Raw genomic sequence first — 23,558 nt, forward strand, 5'->3', positions numbered from 1 at the left:
ACTCTAAATCCTATGCTTGTAACTTTTATTCTATACTTCTAATAATATCAGTTACTGAATGTTAACCACGTGTCAAAATCTGTCCTAGCTGCTTTGCACAGGCTACCTCTATGACCTACAATAACCCAAAAAAGTAAATATCATTGTCCCCATTTCACAGAAGAGGAAGGAGACTGAGTAACTGATCTAAGGTTGTACAACTAGTAAGAGGCATCACCAAAGTTTGGGTGGTGATGCCTAGTCTGTTTGGATGTACCCTTTCCACTACATTATGATGTGTATATATTTCTGATTCTTTCCTTCCCTATAAACTCTTCCCCATTTCTACATTTCCAGATTCTACCTTCAAGGCTCAGTTAATATCTTACTTCTTCCAGAAGTCTGTCAACAAAATATTAGTTCACCATTGCATTCCTATCTGAATTATTTGTGTTACATTCATTTAATTTGATCAGAATAGATATGTATTTGTTTCCTCCTATATGTTTACATTCTATATCTTCAATCAGGCAACCCCACAGTGCCTATAGCAGGTTTCTCAGGCAGGATATACTGTCTATGCATACCTTATACTACTCAGCCTCTAGAAGTGGACAAGAATTGTGCCATAATATTTTGTATCCCCCAAGATAACTAGCAGAAACCTAAGTATGTGGTAGGGCTTAATAAATAATGTGTTGAATGACTCCAACGTACTCTAATAGTATATAGTTTTCAATAATAATAGTAACAACAGCTAATTTTCCCTGTATGTATGGAGACTTTATATATACTCAATCCTTGCAAAAGCTAGTAATGTAGGTAATATTGTTACCTTCTTTTTACAGAGGAAACTCTGTTAAATCAAAAAAGTTAAGCGACTTGTTCAAGGTCATGCAGCCAATAAGGGTGGCAGAGACAAGATTCAAGCCCATGCAGTTTCACTTCAGAGTCAGCATTCTTTTGACTACTTTACAATATGGCCTTCACTCAATAGATGTTGTTCCAAGATTAAGGAACTATCACATCTTAAAAAAAAACTGTAAATGCACACATTACTTCTGCTATAAACACTGGAAAAGATAGAAAGAAGAGTCTGTCTATATAAAGTAGAAAACCAGAGCAGTAGATACAAAAATGCTAGGAAAAATAATAAGAATATTGAGAAGTATTTCTCTTAGAGTGTAACATTTTTGCATAATTTTCTTTGATTTGTGAAGCATCCATGCCAACTTCCTCTCAATACACCAAATTAGATAGCATACCTCAGAGTGAGCAGCCATTGTTAGCAAAGACCCTGAAACCCTATCCCAGAAACATGTAATCCTGAACCAGTGAAATACAACCACCTCTGCACTGACACAGAACAGCTGTTTAGGGTGTCCAAGGAATGGCCTGATGAAGATAGCAAGGAAAAATTGAAAAACTGAATATCAATTGGTCTTTTAAACTTTATTAAGTTGTCGCAAAAGTCAGGAAACATATATATACTTTTAAAGGGCAACAAGAAATTCTCGATAATTTCAAAATCCTGAAAAATAGAGGTAAGTGATGTATGCTTGTATGTAATTCATAATTTACAATTTGCCAGACATTATCCTGTACATTATTTCTTTCAATTCACATAATAATTTGGTCAGATCAGTAGTATTATCATCTCTACAGAATCAGCCTCTACAAATGAAGTTTAGAGAAGATAATTTCCCACAGTTGTTTAGGTAGGAAGTGGTGACACCTAAAATTCCAGTCCTCTAAAACAAAGCCCTTTCCCTTGTAACATGTGATTCCTCTCAAAGAAGGAAAGGGAAATAAGAGCATCTTGTGTTACAGAGGGGGAAAAGGTAACAGTGATTGCAAAATGGACAATGACTAAAGCATTGGAATGACAGGTCTTATCTCTCTTTCTCTATCCTTTTAAGGAACCTCCACAATTCCCCTTTAAAAGTAAAATAAATAAAATAAGGGGTATAAGTAATACAAAATAAAGATCCTCCCAGTTGCTTTCCATCCCCGTTTTCGCTAACTTCACTCTTCCACTCTCTGAACCTTGTGGAACAATCATAGTAACATGGTACCACCAGAGTTGTGTGATAGACACTCAAAAAAGCCCCACGACTCAATTCAAAGAAAATGCCAAAGGAGAGCCTGAGAAAACCTAGAACATGGAAAATAAACCAATTTTCCCTTGTAGCACAGCGTGATAATTATCCAGAGGAAAATATAATACAGCATGACTTTACAGAAGTATTGTGTGGTATGCTCTATGTAGTGAAAAAATGGGGGAGCTAGAGTCTGGAAAATGGAAGAAAAATGAAAAAGCAAATAGCCCATCCAGAATCTGTTATGCCTACAGAACTCCATGCAACAAAGTAAAGAAAACTGCTTCCTTCAGAAATCTATAATTTTCTGGGGAATCAAGGTCAATAAGCATATCTACTCTTTTTCAGAACCAGCACATAAAAATTTTCAAAATTCATAAGGAATGACAAGTCAGACACTTCACTGCAGAGGCAGCCACTATGAAAAAGACCACAAAGGATATACCTGTGATATCTCTGGTCATAGAGATCTTTATAAGCCTTGGTACCATGACAGTAACATATAAACACACAGTTCCAGATATGGTCTCGTTGTTCTTCTTTTATTAAATCATTCAGTAAATATATATACATATTTATGCCTGACAGTGTTCTAGCTGCTGAGGACAAAGCAGTGAACAAGATAAAATACCTGTCCTAATATATTTGCATTCAAAGTCAAATTAAATCACCTACAAGATTTCTCCCAACTCTTAGATTCGTAAATTGCAAATGTCCCTGGTAGAAGAACCATATGGGCATTTAAAGGGCATTTGTGGGCATTCTAGCTTCAGTATCTAGCATAATGCTTAGCACTCAATAAAGATATTTAAGTAAATGGAGAAAACCACGACATAGGTTGAGCATTCTCTAATCTGAAAATGCTCCAAAATCTGAAATTTTTTGAGCTCTGACACAATGGTCAAAAGACATGCTCATTGAAGCATTTTGGATTTTAGATTTTCAGAAGAGTGATCTTCAACCCAGTATCTACAAATATTCCAAAATCCTCCCAAAAAAATCTGAAGTTTAAAACACTTTCGATCCCAAGCATTCTGGATAAGGGATACTCAACCTGTATTACAGATGTAGAAACAGATTCATTGGTTAAATAAATCATGATGGTAGGTAGTAGAGCTTTAAGAACTATGCCCTGATCAAGTGCTATTCTAGGAACACCTTATAATTTTGATAAAAACAGGTCAAAACTTTATTATTAAGGGCTACTTGGTTACTAACAGACAGTTCCACAATAGTTAGTCTCTAAATCTTTGCTTACCTGTGTACTTATTAGTACCATACAATTTAACACTTAGTTTTTCTCTAATTGCCATCAAGAAATAAGATTTGAACAAGTTTTAAGATTAAAAAATACCTGAGAAGTTATCTGGCTCTAGCCTCTCACTTTTCAGATGAGGAAACTAACCAGATAAGCATGGAAATTTGCTAACCAACTGCAGACCTAGCACAAAGACTCGTCTTCTGACACTTAGTCCAATGTTTTTTTCCGTCACCGTACCATCTCTCCTAAGTTCCTTAGTGGTAGGAACTATTTGTTAAATGTTTTGGGTATTTCCACGAACACACAGAAAGTATAAAATGCTACTGGCATATTATATTACCCAACAAATTAACTATAAAGAATTTTATTTTTCAAACCCGACTTTTCCTGCTCCCTGAAACTTCTCTATTCCAGTTGGGATAGAAAATTTGTAACAGCTTCTGAACCAAGATCCTGTCCTAAAAGATTCCAGCAGGAATTTGCTAAGCTTAATGCAGAGCAAGAATAACTATCCTAACATTCTTTTACCTGAAAAAAATTTCAGGACTTACAGGACAAGACCCTTCCAATTAGGTTTTTCTAAAAAATAACTGAGTAGCCCAAAGACTTGCATTTTTCAGGAAAAGAGCCTATCTACTAGCCACCTGAAAGGAAATTTTCCTGAGCTGCACTTACAAACTTCATCTACTCTCCAACCAGACCTTCTTCAGGGAGGTGTCAGAGATTGCACAGGAGCCCTAAATTGAGGGCAACAAGGCTGTTCTGGTTCTGTCACTTATAAGTTATTTGACATTGGGCAAAATCACTTATCCTCCCTATGTTTATTTTTACCCGTCTGTAAAATAGGGATAATAATATTTACCCTGATTACTTCACAAGGTAATGAGGTAGAACACATGAGCTAATGGTCATAACATCAATTTGAAAAGTATAAAACACCATAGAAATGTAAGGTAGAGCAATTAATCATTAGTATTATCACTCGGAATGACTATGTATTTCAGAGGCCAGGAAGCTATCTTGTAAATCCAGTTAAGAAAAGGGCAGAGACAGTGTGACACAACAGGAGTATCAAAACTTTGGAGTCAGATAACTATAGATATGAATCCAGACTCCACAACTTTGACAAGCTGTTCAAATTATTTAAGCCTCAATTTTCCCATCTGTGAAATTGGGATAGTACTACTGTGGAACTACTATAAAGAACAAGTAACATTTTTTTTTCCAGCCATTATCCACAGTTTTGCTTTCTGTAGTTTCTGTTACCCACAGTCAACCACAGTCCAAAAATAGGTGAGTATTACATAAGATATTTTAAAGGACACATTCACAGAATTTTTATTACAGTATATTGTTACAATTGTTCTATTTTATTATTGTTGTTGTTCATCTCTTACTGTTCTTAATTTATACATTAAACTTTACCATAGGTTTATGTGTATAGAAAAAAACTTAGTAGGGGTAGGGTTCAGCACTGACTGTGGTTTCAGTCACCCACAGGGGGTCTTGGAACACATCCCCATCAGATAAACAGGGAAGTACTCTGTGTTGTGTGTTATCTTGTATGGTATAAAATAGTAATTATTATCATAAATTTCCTCTTCTAGAGGGCTTAGAACTTCAGGGTTTTATCAAGCATTCCACCATGTAAACAGTTTCAATATCTATAATGTAAACCCCACCAACCACAGAAACAACATTCTTGATCAACATAGTAAAAAAAATTAGATGTTAATTAACCAGCATATTAGAAATCAGGCCAGAGTTTAGGAACCAGTTCTATCAATGGGTATTTTCTCAGTCACTCAGACAAACTGTTGTGCTTATTTCAAATCCAGTGCACTGAGGCTTTCTTTGAAACTGGATTGTTGGATTGCTGCCTGCATTTCTGTCTTCTGTAAAAATGCCAAATGTATAGAAATTTCAGTCACCAGATTAGATGCTCATCTTAACAATATATTATGCTGTTTGGTGTCATGATGACATCCTGTTGATGATGCTCATGACTTTTTATGCCTTAATTTTGTTCTTTGGTTTCACTAAAAAGTAAAAAGCTCTTAGACTAATGAATCCAAACTCTTTTCAGACACAGTGCTGCTTCCCTTCCATGAGATCAGGGAAAAGGATATATTTCTGGTTGCAGACATATGTGGCACAGACATGAGATCACAGCTTTAAGCTTAATAGAAGAACATAACAATCTATTCACTGTTTACACTTTAGCCCAAAGGGCAGCTGGAAATCACAACCAGCCATATGCAGTGCCGAACAAGTGGTCATGACTTTATTAATAAAGCCAAGCATTAACAAATAAGATTCTGGGAATGGTACAGTGAGGGGCAGGAGTCTCTTACCCTAGGCCCCTCTAAGTACTAGGCATAGGGCCCAGGCTATTGTTGAGAGTGTCCTTTGGGATTAGACTATTCTCTCTGCCAGGATTTCATTTGCCATCGTTCATATTTCCCAGTTCTCCTGTACAGTGTTTAATCAGCTGCTGGTTGGAAAGGGCTCCCTATTCTTCCTGCATCCTGACATCCTGAAAAGGGAGCAAATTACAAAATAATCTAAATGCAACTGAATCAAATCACACATATAGATATGGGTTTTTTTTGTATCATAAAGAACTATTTCAAGTAGAGAAAAAGATTCAAATAATCTCTCATTTAATGCTTCCCAGTCCACGACAGGTATGGGTAATATTATCCACAATCTGTAATGATAACTGATATTGAGAAAGGCTTAAGGACACTGCAAGCAAATTGTAGAACAAATATTTAAACCCAGGTCAAATTCCGTGTTTTCACCATTCAATGGCTACCACAGAGAACTAATTACTTTATAATTCATATCCTATCACAATTACTTTCTTTCTTCATTGAGATATACACAAATTTAATAGGAAAACTTACTACTTAAAGTAAACCACTGTTTAATACTGAAGCATTTCTTACATACACCATTACCACAATTTGCAAATTTTCTATCTGGTTCCTTCACTTCCTTTCTATATCTAACAGATACAGATGATAAATTTGTAACCCAAACATCATAACACAAGTGTAAGAGCATAAAACCGTCAAAACATGTACAAGCCTTCATCAAAGTGAACAAGCTCTATTATTAGGTCAGCAGAAATGAAATAATCAATAACTTTTATAAAGATGAGTGTACCCCTAAATATATTTTAAAAATGTATATTTAAAAATTTTTAAGATGACTGCTTATATAGATGGTACAGATATCTGATATTTGCTAGAATAACTAGTTTATCCAATGTAAAGTTTGTTCAGATGTACTGGGTAGAGAAGGGAAATCTAAATTTACAGGCTAGCTCCTCAGACTGGGTCTAAGATATAGTTTAGATTTTGAGAAAGCACATTGTGCTTCTATGCTGTTCTAATTCTGTTTTTTGCTGTTTCTGAAACAGAAGTGAAGTTCCTTGAAGTACACCATCTTTTTTATTAGAATTATTACTTCCAGGCTAAATATACATTTAGTTTTCAGTTGGGTCTAAATGAAGACTGTATTCAGAAGAACAAGAGCAGAAGAAAGACAATGCTCCAAATGCACTCTCCCTCACACCAGCTAGATTCATGATAGGCTAGAAGAGACAGTATACCTCATACTGAGATCTTTAATAATGCCACTGGTGGCCCAAGTTATTCACAAAGTTATGACACAGGGTGGACCCACACTGTCTTCCTTGGGGCTTAAAAGAAAGAATCTGCTCCCAAAGTAAAGACAGTACTGTGTACCCAAAGTATGAAGCAAAAGGAAGAAAGAGAATAAGCCCAGTGAAGTGTGAGATTTATCTCAGATAACTTTCCCAAAAATCATAAAGCACTTTGGAAGACTGCTCTCAATCTCACAGTTTAGATACATCACAAAATAAAATGTATAATTTACAAATCCTAGGAGCTTATCACCACAACAGTGTGAATCAAAATGGCTCAATGGCTGAAATTTTCAATGGACTAAACACCGATATTAGCATGAAGAGAAACTGTTATCTAGCACCTTGGGGTTTGTAGATACACAAATAATACACATACATTATAAAAGTATCTTTCCTAGAAGTATGAAATCTAATACAGTAGGGAAAATCTTCACTTACCATCAATGGGTTCTTGGAAACTGAAACTTTAAGTAAAACAACCTATAACAAAACCATTTTTTTTTCTCATAGTTACAACAAAACATTATTCAGGGACTTCCCATATGTCATTTCACTTAAAGTCACAGCTTCCATGAACCTATTGATGATGTTAAGTGAGGACTAATTGTAGTCTCTTAATTGTCTGTTGGCCGCAAAATAATTCTTCAATTGACTAGTGCTCAATATTATGTTGTGCAAATTATAGCAAACAAAGGCATAGCAAAAAGAGCACTGAACACAATAAAACTGCAATAAACTATAGGTCTCTAGTCTGTTTTTCCCCAATATCTAGATTTACTAAAAGTTCAGATTAAAAAGGGAAAAGATCAGCCTAACAAACATAGCAAAACCCCATATCTACAAAAAATGCAAACGTTGGCCAGGCATGGTGGCACACGCCTGTAGTCCCAACTACTCGGGAGGCTAAAGCAGGAGGATCATTTGTGCCCAGGAGGTCAAGGCTGCAGTGAGCTGTGACTGCACCCCTCCACTCCAGCCTGAGCAACAGAGTAAGACTCTGTCTCAAAAAATTATAATCATAAATAATTTTTAAAAAATGAAAAAATATCTTTTTAACAAATAGTGCTGGGAAAACTGTGTATCTACATATTTTAAAAATGAAGTTTAACCATTATACTTAACCCTTTAATCCTTATATTTAATTATATTTTTTAAATTAATTGAAAATGAATCAAAAACAAAATCTAAATCTATGAAACTCTGAGAAGAAAACTTAGAGGAAATCTTCATGACATTAAAAATTTCTTAAATACGACACAAGCAACCAAAAAACATGAGATAATTGAATTTCATCAAATTTAAAACTTTGGTGCATCAAAGTAATCTATCTAGAGAATGAAAAGACAACCTAGAGAACAGGAGAAAATTTTGCAAGTCATATATCTAATAAAGGATTAATATCTAGCATATATTTAAAAACTGCTACAACTCAACAATAACAAAAACAACAACCCAATTCAAAAATGAGCAAAAAATGTGAATAGACATTTCTCCAAAGAATGTATACAGGCCAGGAGCTGGGGCTTATGCCTGTGATCCCATCTTTGAGGGAAGCAGCAGTGGGAGGATAGCTTGAGGAATTCAAGTCTAGCCTGGGCAACATAGCAAGACTGTTCTCCACGAAAGGGAAACCAACCAAACAAAAGGGAATAAATACAAATGACAAACATATGAAAAGATGTTCAAGATCATCAGTCATTAGGCAAAGCAAATCAAAACAATGAGATACCACTTCACATCCATTAGGATGGCTATTACTAAAAAAGTGAAAAATAACATTTGCCTCACCTATGGTTAACTCCCTATTCAAGTCATTGCTCAAATGTCATATTCTCAGTGAGTTCTTCTCTGATCATCCTATTTAAAATTGTTTCTTTGCACCAATCTCGCTTATCCTAATCTCTATATTTTCTTTTTCTATAGCACTCATAAACTCCTAACATAATATATAATTTACTTTCTTGTCATGCTTATTGTTGTCTGTTCCATGAGAACTGAAAGCATTTGTTTTATTCACTAATATATTTTAAGTATAAGAATCAATTAATTAGTTTCTTGCCTGGAGATAGAAAAGAGTGTAAAAGTTTTGTAAGCCACATCATTCTTTAATCAGTTCTTATCCTCTTTAACACCAAATATTATCTTCCATTTATCATAAACAAATAAGCAAAACACAGTGGCTTAAAATGTAGTGTTCCACATTATTAATCATTTCAACAGAATGAGGTCTCAAAATTCTATTCATGCCCTAACATTCACAGTGTATGTGCCATTTATCCACTTATTGTCTCTTGACGCCCATATCACTCTTCAATTCTCTGCTTTGTGATGCTGGGGCACTATATTTCCTAGACTTCATTGCCATCTGGTTTCCTGTTAGGTTCTGACAATGAGAGAGATTAGTAAGAAATTAGAAGTTGGGAAGAGACAAGGGACTTCCTTCCTCTAACTACTGTCCATCATCCCTCCAGTAGCAAAAGATGCTTATGGCTGCACCATTTTATATTCCCACCAGCAATGGCTTCTTTTAGCCCTCCCAATATCAGCTGCCTAAGCCCCTCAGAAGTACCAGCACCAGCTGGCCACAACCCTCTCAGTGATTACATAGCATAAGCTATGCCACGTTCTCCTCAGTAGTCTGAAAACAAGTCATGTAGCACATCCACCCCTTCACAAGTCCAAGCCCCAATCACAGGCTTTTCCAAGCTTGCAGGTTTAAGTAACACAAATTTTTCCATTTTCTTCCATCAGCCCCATGGCTGGTAGCTGCTCCCTATGGTTATTGATATCTGGGTTACCTCAGCCTCCTTTTTTGCTTTTTTACTTTTCCAATGCCATGTAACAAATTCCTTCAATTAAATCCCATCTATTTGAACTACTTATCATATTTTTTGCCCTAACTAGACATGGCTGTATCTGGTAGAATATAACACTTCAGGCAGACCAAAAGATTGACAGTAGAGTAAATTTATAATTTTGTCACTTAGAATTTAAATAATTCAGATTTGTTATATTAACGAAAGAATGATAAAAATAGGTCTTTAAAATAGAACCAAAAAAATGGATTGATGTCCAGAAGTGCTATGTTCACATCTGTACACTTTCATAGAGTTTATCTCCAACTCACTCCTCTCTCTTGCCTACTCCACATCTCCATTTAGAGGTCTAACCTGCATCTCAAACTTAACATGTCCAGAACTGAGCTCTTGATATTCCCTCCAAACCCTGTACCTTCCAAAGTATTTCCCATCTTGCTTGCAACTCCACTCGTAGCTTCTCAGGCCAGCATCCTAGAGTCATCCTTGATCCCTTTCTTTCTATTGTCCAACAAATCCAATCTGTCAGAAAGTCCTGTGAGTTCTTCATTCAACATATATTCAGAATATAACCACTTCTCACTACCTCCACTACTACTCAAAGCCACCAAGAACTCTCACTTAGGTTACTGTAATAGCCTCTTAAGTGGTCACCCTGTTTCTACTCTTTTGCATCCCTATAATTTATTATTTTTATTTATTGCCAGCAACAACCAAAATGATCCTTTTAAAATAAACATGAGTCATATCATACTACTTCTTTGCTCAAAATGTTCCAGTGGCTCCCAATCTTCCACAGAGTAAAAGCCAGATCCTCACAATGACATACACATTCCTACTTGATCTGGCCCCTGTCATTTCTCTGACTTCATTTCCAATTATTTCCCCCTCACTCACTTGTCTCCAGCCACTCTGATCTCATCCCTCCCTGTACCTTGAATACACCAAGCACACTTCTACTTCAGAGTCTGCACAGGCCCCTCCCTCTGCCTGGCATGCTCTTCCCCTGGATATCTGCATGGTTCCTTTTCTCTGTACTTCAAGCTTTTAGGCAAAAATTTTCTTCTCAATGATATCTACTCTGACTATCTTATTTAAAATTGCACATAGACCTCCACCCTGGGTGCTCCCTATCCTTGTTTCTTGTTTTATTTTCTCCATAGCATTTATCTTCCACCTTGCTATATAATAATTTACTTGTTCAGTTTTTTAAAATATATTTCCTGTTTCCCTTTGCTAGAATGTAAGCTCCTTGAGGGCAGAGATTTCTGTTTTAATCATTGATGTATCTCCAATCCCCAGTTGGTGCCTAGCACATAGTGAGTGCTTAGTTAACACTTGTTGAATAAAATTCCAAACTCCAAGGCACCAAAGAATGAGTGAATATATGTGTATTTAGAAATACTGTGTGATACATGTTGCATATGTATAAATATTATCTTGCTTTTATTCTAAAGCATAGAATTGTACTACCAACTCTAATACCACAGTATTACTACACCAAAATTACTATGTGCCTTTGTTTTTACTGAGTCACATGAGATCAGGTGTACAATTTTCCACTTCTGGCATCATGTTGGCACTCAAAACATTTTAGATTTTGGAGCATTTCAGATTTTGAATTTTCAGATTATGGTTGCTCAGCCTGTAATACATTTATTTAAAGAACTTTAGCACAATGGCTGGGTCATAGATGATACTCAGTATATATTAGCAATCATTATTATAAAAAGCACCTAATATTTGTTAAACGACAGCTAAAAGCTCGCAAACTCAGCATTTTATAATGCCTTAATTTGTTTACATCATGAGTATACTGAAAGCAAGAATCATATTTTATGCTTCTTTTGTATCTGGCACTGTATTAAACATATTTGTTCAATAAATAATTGATTTATTGATTAATCACATATATTGTTAAATCTACCAAAAATATAGATTGTGAAAGCCATGTCATTCAACATGACCAGAATAAATAAAACAGGATTTAAGAAAAGCAAGTTAGTCAATTCTGTCTCCTCATCACACTAACTAGGTATGATACTAAAGTATGCCAAATTCTTCTTTTTAATATGTGATAGAGATACATGTATTTTCTATTAGAAAAGGAATAATGACAAATTAATGGCATAGGAATAAAAAACAAAAAAAATGATAAGTAGAGACAGATGGCAGACTTTAAAACTGAGGAGCCAACTAATCAAGGTTGTTAGAAGTCACCAAGGACAACAAAGCACTGACAAAGAATTAGGTTGACAGCAAAGGATGGGACTTTGTTGGAAAGGCTACTTCTCCAAAACACCACTCACAGATAAGCCCAGTTGAGTGAGAGCTATAACAACTGACTCCAAAAGAAGTATATAGCTAACCATTGGTTACGAGAAGCTAGAACACTAGTCTTTCAGAGGAGAGGAACTGCAGAAGAATTTAAATAAAAGCAAAGTAATAAGAGAATAAAATCATCATTAACCACCCTTGAAATGTTGATGGAGAGAGACAGCGGGATTAGTTAATTCGATATTACCAACTGGAACCTAGATGGAATGACTGGAACTGAAAAATCCTGAGAAAAAAAGTAAAATTAAGGTTCTGATATAACAATATGATTTCATTTATATGAACCCCTAACCATCACTTTGAAGACATTTCATTTTTTATCCTCGTGCCATAAAAGTTCACGTTAATGAAAACCATGTGCGGAACTTGCCATGCTCACACATATGATACACCATTTTTTTCACAAAGGTAATTTCATGGTGTGTAGATATATTTAGGAAGAAAAAATAGTGAGAAGAAAAACTGGCATTGCACAGAATGTTATTCCTAATAGTGTGTTAGTATATGGATATGTGTACATCTATAAGCACCAGTGCAAGAAAAGAAATAAAATTTCATCATAAAACTGTGGTTATGACAAAATTATCTGAACTTTTTGTCCCTAATATATTTTCATCCTTCACAGGCAGAATGACAATTCACAATATACAGTCCTATATTTCTACAAAATGTAAAGCAGTAAGTTCTAGACACATGCCTAGTACAGAGATGTGTCAGCAGTCAATCCAGGCAAACGGGTCCTTCTTCAATGTCTGTACCACTGTTTCAGGTGCTTTCCTTTACCTCACTCTTCCTTTCACACTTTGTTTTGTTTCTTGGGTCTAACTTCCTTCTTTGGGTTACTATTTCACTACCAAATAAACTTAGACTCCTACTCTATTAGATAGTTCTTATCACCTGTAACATCTTCCCTTACTGCTTTAGAAACAGTAAATCTTGCAAGTAAGTGATGCAATATCACACTTGAGTATTTAATTTATAGATTTCTATAATTTCCAGAGATGCAGTCATACCCAGGCATTGTCCAATTTTTATTATAAAAAGTTTGTGGGTTTTCTGGTTGACATGTGCTTAACTCTAATCCTTAAGAATAAAAGTAAATAAGAAGTACATTGAATAAACACATATGTGTATACATATTATATGTTCTGAACATTATGCGGTCATAACTATGCTGAAATGAAAGGAAAGGGAGATGGAGGGAGGGAGGGAGGGACAGAGGGAGGAAGGGAAAAATGAAGGAAGGGAGGAAGGGAAGAAGGAAGGAAGCTAACTTATCTTGATTAGTACAGAAATGTAGCCCTTAATATAGTTAATAAATATGCAAAGCTGTGCATCATTTACCCATCTTTAACTCAATACAGTTACTATGGCTTCCATGCAGACATTATCTCAAAATATTATGCTATATCACAATGACTTAAGTCATAAAGCCAAATCTTTCTTTCTCTAAGCTCCCTTATGTGTCTCTTCATTATTCAGAACATCCTAGACTGCATATGAACACAACTGGGAACTACCTCTTACAAAACAATGAAAACCCCATGGAAGTCTACCAAAAAAATAAGAAAATCTGCAAAACATATTCCAAATGTTTTCATTGTCAGGATCTCAAATCTTTTTTTAGTTCATTAGAATATCTGCTAATTGTAATATAATAGCTCTTAGTTATATTACCACTAATTCACAGGTCTGCAGTTTTTTTTCTAACTCTTCCGTATTCTTCAGATTCAGAGTTATTCAGATAAAATGATGACAATGTGTTTCAAAGTAATTCTAAAAATTAACTTCTACAGCTATGCAAGTGGCATTCCAAATATCAGACGTGGAATACATTTTTAAACAGAAAAAAATTAATATTAATGTCATTATCTTTTTCTCCTATTTAACACTTTAGGAGTCTTATTTAAGAAATACATGCCACATATGATGCAAATACTTTAAATAATAAAAATGTTAAAAACACGTGGTGAGGTTTTTTTGTAATTAAAGAAAAACACACACTAACGTGGCAGAAAGAATTATGCCCCTGTCATAAATTTACTCATGCTATGCTATATTCTCTATTCTTAGGCAATGTGCTATAACCCATAAAATCCAAGAAACAATAAGATAAAATTGTGTTTGAAGGCCAGGGAAATACTTAAATAGGAAACAGCAGGTTCATTTTTATTCCTTTCATATTCATATTCTCTCTCTCCCCATCTCACTCTTCAAACTTCTCTCCATAATCATTTTTGTTATTATTAATGTTTCCATATTTTCTATCACTGTTTAAGAAAAGGGGACAACCACAGTCCAAATTCACAAAATGAAAGTCAAACTTGAGGCAACACTATGCTTATTAGCAACTTTTAAGAATGGAACTTCAAAATGAAGCATCATCTAACAAAAAAAAAAAAAAAATTACTGCTGCCATTAGGTGTTATATGAAAAAATAGATACAAATTCCACCAATTCATGTAAAAAAGAAAAAAGAAGCCTCAGAAGTTTACTATTATTAACTAACACTTCAAAGCTATTTCAAAATTTCTGGCCTACACCAATTAATTTTCCACCCTACCCAATCATACAAAAAATGCACATATTATTAAACAGAGTAATGACATCTTCTCATCACACCTTATCTCTCCAACTGAAATCAGATATTTTGTATCACTGAACCAGAGAGGTTGTTACAAACGAAATCAAAGTGAGGCCTAGAGAGTTTAAACAATTTGTTCAAGTTCAAGTAATTAGTTAGAAATTACTAGCAGAGTTGAAACTAGAACTGAGTTCTCCAAACTCCAAAATACCAATCCAGATCTCCAAACTTCAAAGCACTAAGTGCTATAGAGGGAAAAAAAAAAAAAGCTAAGAAATTGCCCTGGTCCTAAAGAACTCACTAAACCTCTAAAGTTGCATATTTCTGTGGTGAATATTATTTGGCCACCATAATGGAGGCAAGTGAAGAGCTAATGCAAACACATTTTTTAAAAGATTTGACTAAGCCCAAATAATTTAAAGAGCTAATGCATACCCAGCAATCCCATTACTGCGTATATGCCCAAAGGATTATAAATCATTCTGCTATAAACACACATGTGTATGTGTGTTTATAGCAGCACTATTCACAATAACAAAGACTTGGAATCTGCCCAAATACCCATCAATGATAGACTGGATAAAGAAAATGTGGCACATATACACCATGGAATACTATGCAGCCATAAAAATGAATGAGTTCATGTCCTTTGCAGGGACATGGATGAAGCTGGAAACTATCATTCTCAGCAAACTAACACAGGAACAGAAAACAGAACACAATGAGGGGAGCATCACACACCAGGGCCTGGTGGTGGGTAGGAGGCTAGGGGAGGGAAAACATTAGGAGAAATACCTAATAGAGTTAGCTATCAAACATGCATGGATTATAAGTGAAATCCTTTGTCTACTTCCTCTACACCCCTGCCTTTTAATGGCTAAAACTTCACTTCAGAAGATGGGCACCAGGAATATAGGAAGAGGAAGCATATGCAAATTGAGTTTTAAAATCATAGCACTTTTGTTGACAGTAAGAATTTCACATGATCTCTATAAGGTTTCTATAAGAAAATGAGGGAAGACTTTCTCATGGTCATCACTGAAACTTATGACTACATTCTGCAGACCCAGAACAGATCAACTTAAATTTCCCCCAGGCAACTGTTGAAAATGGGGAAAACTTACTGCACTACTGATATAGAACATTTAGACTTTAGAACTAACAAGTACGTATTTTTAAAGACTCACTAAATTTAAGAGAAGAGAAGGGAAAGGAGAGAATTGGGGTGAGAGAATATAAGAAGTAGAAGAGAGGGAAAAAGAAAAGAAAAAAAAGAAAGAAGGGAATATAAAGGAGTGCTATCTCAGGAAATGAAAATCTCATAAAGCAATCTACAAAGAAATCTTTTATTTTAAAAAAAAGTCAAGTTGTTAGTTACAGTTGTTGAAGATGTTGGTATTTGTTTCCAGACAAGGAGTATTTCAATTTTAAAATATAGTGATAATAAATATATCATCAGGATTGAGCCTTGTCTCATTTGGTAGTATATATACTGCATCAAGAGAAGGAAAAAGAGGAAGAAGGAAAAGTGAATAAGTAGATAAATAAAAACTGCAGGAACCAGGGTAAAATCCTTTGTTAATTAGGTTCTTACTGAACAACTACTCAAATCTGTAAAGTTAGTTTTCCTTGCTTATGTCTCAGTTCCCAAGTATGAAAGACAAAAATTAATAAATGTGAATTTTCTTCTTCACCAAAAATTGACACCTTAATCCAGTTAATCATAGGAGGAGTGAGGTTGGTCATGCTAGGTACCACTGAAAATATTTTGTCACAAAAAGAATTAAAATCAAATAGACATAGATACTATCCAGGCAACCAATGTTTGTTTTTATCAGAAGAGAGAAACAAGCAATTTTATTACAAAAAAAAGAAAAACAATTTAAGATTAAAAAAAAATCCACTTAAAGACATTATCCTAAAGTGATATTAATTGTTTTCTCTTCATTGTTATTATCATCTTGTTCCTGTACATGTGACTCTGTCCCACCATGTAGAATCAAATTTCCATTTATTGTATTACTATCTATAGCAGAGGAGTCATGATTTTACTCCAAACTGAGCAAGTTTGATGTATCTTCTACCTCCTCCATAACCAGAAAATATAAAGAAGCATTTAAAAAGTTAAAATGTTTCTTCTGCCACAAAATATTAATTTCAAACTCATTGGAAATTGGAACTGCATCTTACCATGAGGAGACAAGTAAGCTGATCAAGACACTACGCTTTCAAACCATTGGGCAGAGTGTAAATTGGTGCATCCTTTCAGGAAGGCAACTTGGCAGTGTGTATAAAAACCAGTAAAAACACTCTCTGAACTAGCTATCTAGGAATTTACTCCACAGATATCATCATAGTAATGTTCAAAAAATTGTACGTTAAATATGTTCATTAAAGTATTACTCATGATAGAGAAAACATCAAAACGACCTAAATGTTCAATAGTTAGTAAGTACTAAAACATTTAACATTTATTCAACAAACTTGCGCTAAGTATTATGGATTTAAAATTAAAAATGTGTCCTTAAAGTAAATTGTCCTAAATTTAAAATGTGTCCTTAAAGTAAAATACAATGCATCCTGGGATTTTGTCATATGATCAAAAATTGTTTTACAAATTTAATATAATTCCATTAAAATCACAGAGATTTGGAAATGGGGGTGGGAGGAAAGACTTGATAAAATGACTCAAAAGTTCATGTGAAAAAGCAAATAATTGAGAATAACCAAGATAATTTTAAATGGGGATAATTCAATTAAAAAGCACATAAAATATGACTAATTAAAATTTGCCAAATAAATGGGCAGATCCATTAAATAACTTTGAAAAAGACCCAAATATTCGTATAATGAAAATTATAGTGTTTAAAAGATGAATGCTATAACTGATATTATTGAAATAATTGGTTCTTCACATCCTAATTGCATATCACACAACAAAATAAATTCTAAATAGATTAGAAAAATTAAAGATTAAAAAAAGATAACATTATAATAAAACATATGTGACCATTTACATAATGTAAGATGGGAAAGAGATTTCTAAAAATGATTCTGAAGGTAGAAATCAAAAGCAAAACTTTAGATTTCATGAGAGAGATTTGATTTTCTAAAAATTTTAATTAGACAAAATGATAAAATTGAAAAAAGTCTAAATCATATATGAAATAGGGTTACTATTTTAGCATATAAAGACCTCTTATAAATCAATAAGAATTAATTGCACATTAGAATAATGGGCAATTTTGTGATAGGCTATTCTAAATATTTTTATATATATTCATGAATTTCATCCTTGCAACAGGCCTATGACATAATTATTCCCACTTTACAGAAAAAATATAAATAATAATATTATTATTCCCACTTTGAGAAATTAAGTAAATGCTCAAGTTCACAGAGCCGTTAAGTAATGATGATACAGCCAAGATTCAAACCCTGTCATCAACAACCTGACTCCAAAATCTATACTATCTCTCAAAGAATATAAATAAGAAATTTATTTTCAAAAAATGAAATGCAGGCCCATTGTGGTGGGTCATGCCTGTAATCCCAACACTTTGGGAGGCTGAGGCAGGTGGATCACCTGAGGTCGGGGGTTCAAGACCAGCCTGACCAACATGGAGAATCCCCGTCTCTACTTAAAATACAAAATTAGCCAGGTATGGTAGCACATGCCTGTAATCCCAGGTACTCGGGAGGCTGAGGCAGGAGAATCACTTGAACCTGGGAGGTGGAGGTTGTGGTGAGCTGAGACCAAGCCATTGCACTCCAGTATGGGCAACAAGAGAGAAATGCCGTCTCAAAAAAGAAAAAGCAAATAAATGAAGAAGTATTACATTTTGCTACCAAGGAAATGCAAATTACACTAAAAATAAGATGCAATTTTCTACTTGTCACATTGGCAATGGTTAAAATAATAATAATGTGTCATAGTGGTTGAGGAAAAATGAGTACTCTTATACACTGTTGATAAGAGTAGAATGGTCAACTTTCCTGGAGGGCATTTTGGCAACATGAACCAAATTCTTTTAAAAAGGGATTACCCAACAATCCATTTTGAATAACTTAAACTAAAGAAATAATTACAGATGTGTGCAAAGATTTAGCTACAAAGGAGTTTACTGCAATATTGTTAATAATAATGGAGAATCAAAAATAACCTTCCCTAAATCAGCTAAGCTATGAAATGGCCACAAATAGAATAGTCTACCACCATTAAAATTAATCATGTAAAATAACAGGTGGTATCATAGAAACTGTAAATGATATACTATTAAATTAAACAGTAGATTATAAAACATTTGATAGCATATGTCATTTTTGATGAAATATACATATATATGCACATTAGATTGGCAAAGACATGAAAACTTCAATGTGTATATACCTTAATATAAAGTGAAAAGGTTTTTTTCTTTATTTTATATGTATTGCCTAAATTTCTTATATTCAATATCTGTTACTTTTATAGTAAATAAAAAGTTCATTTTAAAAAGAAAATGTAGGCAGGAGAAGAGCATTTAATGGCATAGGGAAATGCTCAGTTAACTTTTTTAAAGTAGATTGCAAAACAGCATGTACAATAAGTTCCCATTTTTCTTTTAATAAATATGTGCATCTAAATAGAAAAATGTCAAGGACATAATCAGAATAAACATTCTGAAGTAATTCTGAATGTCATTACAGAGCTTTTATAATTTGTTTTTTATATTTTCTGATTGTCTCCAATAACCTTAGTTTGGTTTTTTAATCAGAAAAAAAAAAGTATTAAGAAAGACTATATTTACTGTTTTATCCAAATCCATTCTACCAACTAATTGTTTAACAAGCCCATAATTATGGCTAAAAGCAAAAAACAACACAGTAACTTCTTACTGCCAAAACAAACACAAACAAATATGATAGTTTTTCTAAGAAAAGCAAATCTCATAAATGTACTGGTATATTCTATCCGACCAATCATAAATTTTATTTAATGATGAAACCACTTACACATCAACTATATCAAGTTGCAAATGAATCATAAAAAGCAATCAAGCAAATCACCTCTATCTGTGTCCGTCTACTGACAGATGGAATAGATAGTTAGATACAGTAAAATAAAACAATTCTGAAATAGTTAAACAGGTGATAAAAATAATATACTGACACTGGTCATCAATATAGCAAGACAAAAAATAAATGAACAGGAATCAATTAATTGGCCATGTGGCATTACTAAAAGTCCCAGCCCTAATTTCTAAACATATGATCTTGAGCAAACCAAACAATCTCTCCAAGTTTTAGAGTCCTTATCTTTAAACTTACAGTAAAAAAAAAAAAAAAATTTCTTTAGCTTTATAATTATAGAAAAAATTGATATAAATGTAAAGAAGTTCCATATGACTAAGCTAATATAAACCCTGGAATACCTCTAAAATTAGTACTTACTTAATTAAACACAAACAAAGATGGTAATGCCATGAGACAAAAAGAGGATTTTAGAAAAAAAAGAAAATGAGAAGAGAGAAAAAAGCTGACATCCTTGATAGTGAAAAATTTCTGTAATAGGGAATCAAGGCTTGGGAAAACTCAGTAGCTTTTTCTTATTCCAGAAAAAGAACTGGGGACCAAATTTCTACATTTTGGCTGCTAGCCTCAAGCCTAACTAATCACCCAGTTGCACTTCTGCACATGGAGAAGCTGATATAGCATCAACAAATTCTTTATCAAAATAAACACTTTGTAACACTGAGAAAATTAAAAGTGTTGTAATCTAAAAATGGCCCAGCCTGTTCTGTTAAAACTTTATCCCAATTGGACACTATGCTTAAAATATATTCAATTTTTTTCTTTACCTCTGCTGCAATTTTTTAAGTCACATATATTTTCTTTCATCTCTAGAAAGTAATTTTGTTCTTATAATTTTCCAGATTATATTTATACACATTCTTCATGAAAATATGCATAATAGAGTCAGTTTCATTTTTTTCTCACCAAAAGAGAAAACATGCTTGAAACCTTTTCTTTTTCAGTACAAAATTTCAGTCTCTTACATCATCTTTCACTGGCTTCCATCTCTAAAATTTCTCCTTTTTCCCAAGTCCCTCCTCAACCTAAACATACACACACATACACACACAGCTAGAGGCACAATGGACACAATGCCAAGCGTTTAAAAATAAATATTGAGATATAAAATCACAGGAGGGTGGCACAAAGTTGGAAGCTATTTCTAAAACAGTTTGTTAAGGTAATGAAAAAAAATAACAATAGATGTTCTAATCAAAGTCTGGTAATTTTTCTCTCCAAGTGAATATTATTAGCCAAAATAATAAAGCACCATCAAAACAAGCCAATTCTTACAGTTAATCATTATAAAAGAGGAGTAAAATTCATTGCTTATCGAAATATTTTATTTTTACTTTACTAATTACAAGTTATCTGGATATCACAGGATTACTTCTCTCCCAACTACCATCAAAACATCCAGAAAATACCTTTGTCAAATACAGTGTCACTTGGCTCGTAAATGACAACATACCTGGCATCTGTATACATAAAGAGCAGCCTAAATGTTTAATCAAATACCTCAACTTCAGGAATTAACTTCTTGCCTTTGTCCTTCGGTGGCCACAATATCTTCATTGCAAGCCTCTATTGGTGTCATTATTTCTAATTGAAATCATCCTCTACCTCCACACCCTTCCACGAAGGAAACATGGCTTTTATCTTTGTCTTGCACATGCACACAAAAGTGGGAGGGAGAATAATTTGCTATTTGCACTTTCAATAATAAAATAGCAAATTAATAAGGTTTCTTGTTATTATAGGATACCAAGCATGTTCAACACTCAATTCAGTTAAAAAGAACTGCACTGTAACCATTTTACCTAATATAGCATCATATTTTCAAAAGGCAGAGGAAATCTCTCAACTTGGGGGAAATTATCCAAAGGTAAAGAGATGCTATATTTAATTCCTCACTTGAAGCTTGTATCTATTCTCAATGAAATACTGCAGCTTTAGGTGCTTCTGTGCTTAGGTCTAAGAAATGGACCCAAAATGAAGTTAGAGAGTTCAATGTGGAGTCAATGTCAACTTCAGGACTAGTAATATTAGTAATGGCAAAGTCAGGATTTTAACCTAGGCAGACTAGCTAAAGACCAAGCTCTTACCCACAACTTAATCTCTTAAGCCCCATTAAACACACACACACACACACACACACACACACACACACACAACTTTTTGCTTCTTGAAATTACTCCCCTTTTCATGTATAATTTGAAGTATACATTGAGATTAAATCCTGTTTCCCTGAGAAATGTAGCTATACAATGGTGTGTTAGCTAATTATTGTATTAACTTCTGTGAAAGTACCCTTTGATATAGGAATGAGAAATGAAATATGAGTCATGAAAAAAGGCTTCTGTAATAATAATAAGAATTGCTCCTTCCTTCATAAAATGTTTAAAGTTCATTCCTTTAGGATTAATTCGGCTTAAATATTGAGTTCCTTAGACTCTTCCACACTTATATCACTACATTGCTCCATACATTCCTTATACAGCAACATCCCTATAATACAGCAATAAGAAGAATCAGAAAGGCAGCAAAATCTAAAACAGATGTCTCAAGTTGATTTACTTTTCTTAAAGGAGAATTCCTCAGCTCAGAATCTATTTACTCTTAAACATAACTGTAGCATAATTTTAATTATTTGAGGAGCACACTTGGGTTCAAATTCTGCTTCCACCACTTACCAATAATATAATCTTGGCCAAGTTGCTCAACTTCTCTGAGTCCAGGTTATCTATATCTGTACAATAGTTCACCTTGCTGGAGTAATGCAGGAATAAACCCAATAGATATATGTAATGAGTGTTCTTAGCACAGTGCTTAGCACATACAAAGTGTTCAATAAATAGATCTTCACTATCCTTAAAATATAAACTAATAACAATTCAAGGAGTTAGAGAATTAAATGCCGTCACATTTGAAAGCACCTACGTTAGTGCTGTACAACAAAAAGGAGGCCTATAAAATGCTAGTTTTCCCTCTTTTCTTATCTAATTTAACAGCCCACAGTCAAATAGAAGTAGCAGCTTATAAAGGCGTATGGAAGGAGAACTGATATTGCTAAAGGCAAAAACATTAATTACAGAAAAATGACAATTTCAAGTCTGAAAAAGGCAAAGATAGGAAACCAAAACTGCAGACATAAGAACTCAAAAAACACAGCAATTAGGAGATCACTCAATGTAGAGATAAATAGCCTTAACAGACCCTCAATTCAAGGACCAGCTCAGGAATCAGATATTTGTAGTGATAGCTGAGTCATTGAGAAACGTTGTTAAAAAATTAAATTTAAAAATCAGAAGATAAAACTATGATACAACCTCACCCTCATATATATTGCACCAAAATATTAACAGGAACTATCTCTGGTAATGAAATATAGGTTATTTTAATTATCTTCTTTAACCTTTCTATTTTTTCTAAACAATAAACTGTTTAGGAATCAGAATGTATAGTCAAATTGTAAAAATAATGTTTGCACTTAAAGAGGCAGTCTCTAGAAACCTAAGAAACACACAAATGTACAATAGATTAACTCGTTCTATAGTGAGTTCCTGTTCAAATTGCCTCCATGACATCCTAGAATAAACGTATTAAAATAATGTAACATATGAGAAAAATTTGATTAATTGTTGCACAATAAATTCACTTGAAAAAGAAAAAAATGCTAAAAGTAGATTCATCTTAGAGATACCATTTTAATTAGCAGCCAGTAACAACAAAAACCTTTTAAGGACCACAT

General features: G+C 33.9%; 1 protein-coding gene across 7 annotated transcripts in view; it reads right to left on the reverse strand.

The window, feature by feature from the left end:
- Positions 1-23,558, reverse strand: part of SOX6 (SRY-box transcription factor 6) — a 669,339-nt gene that overhangs the window by 413,553 nt on the left and 232,228 nt on the right. Inside the window, exon 1 of one of the 7 annotated variants that reach the window (XM_017525621.2) lies at positions 21,326-21,436. The exons of the other annotated variants lie outside the window; for them this stretch is intronic. The gene's annotated coding sequence lies outside the window, so the exon portion shown is untranslated. Of the gene's footprint in view, positions 1-21,325; positions 21,437-23,558 lie in introns of those variants that run through there. 7 annotated transcript variants of the gene reach the window in all.

Source organism: Cebus imitator, unplaced genomic scaffold (assembly GCF_001604975.1).
Source record: "Cebus imitator isolate Cc_AM_T3 unplaced genomic scaffold, Cebus_imitator-1.0 Scaffold39, whole genome shotgun sequence".
Taxonomy (NCBI): domain Eukaryota; kingdom Metazoa; phylum Chordata; class Mammalia; order Primates; family Cebidae; genus Cebus; species Cebus imitator.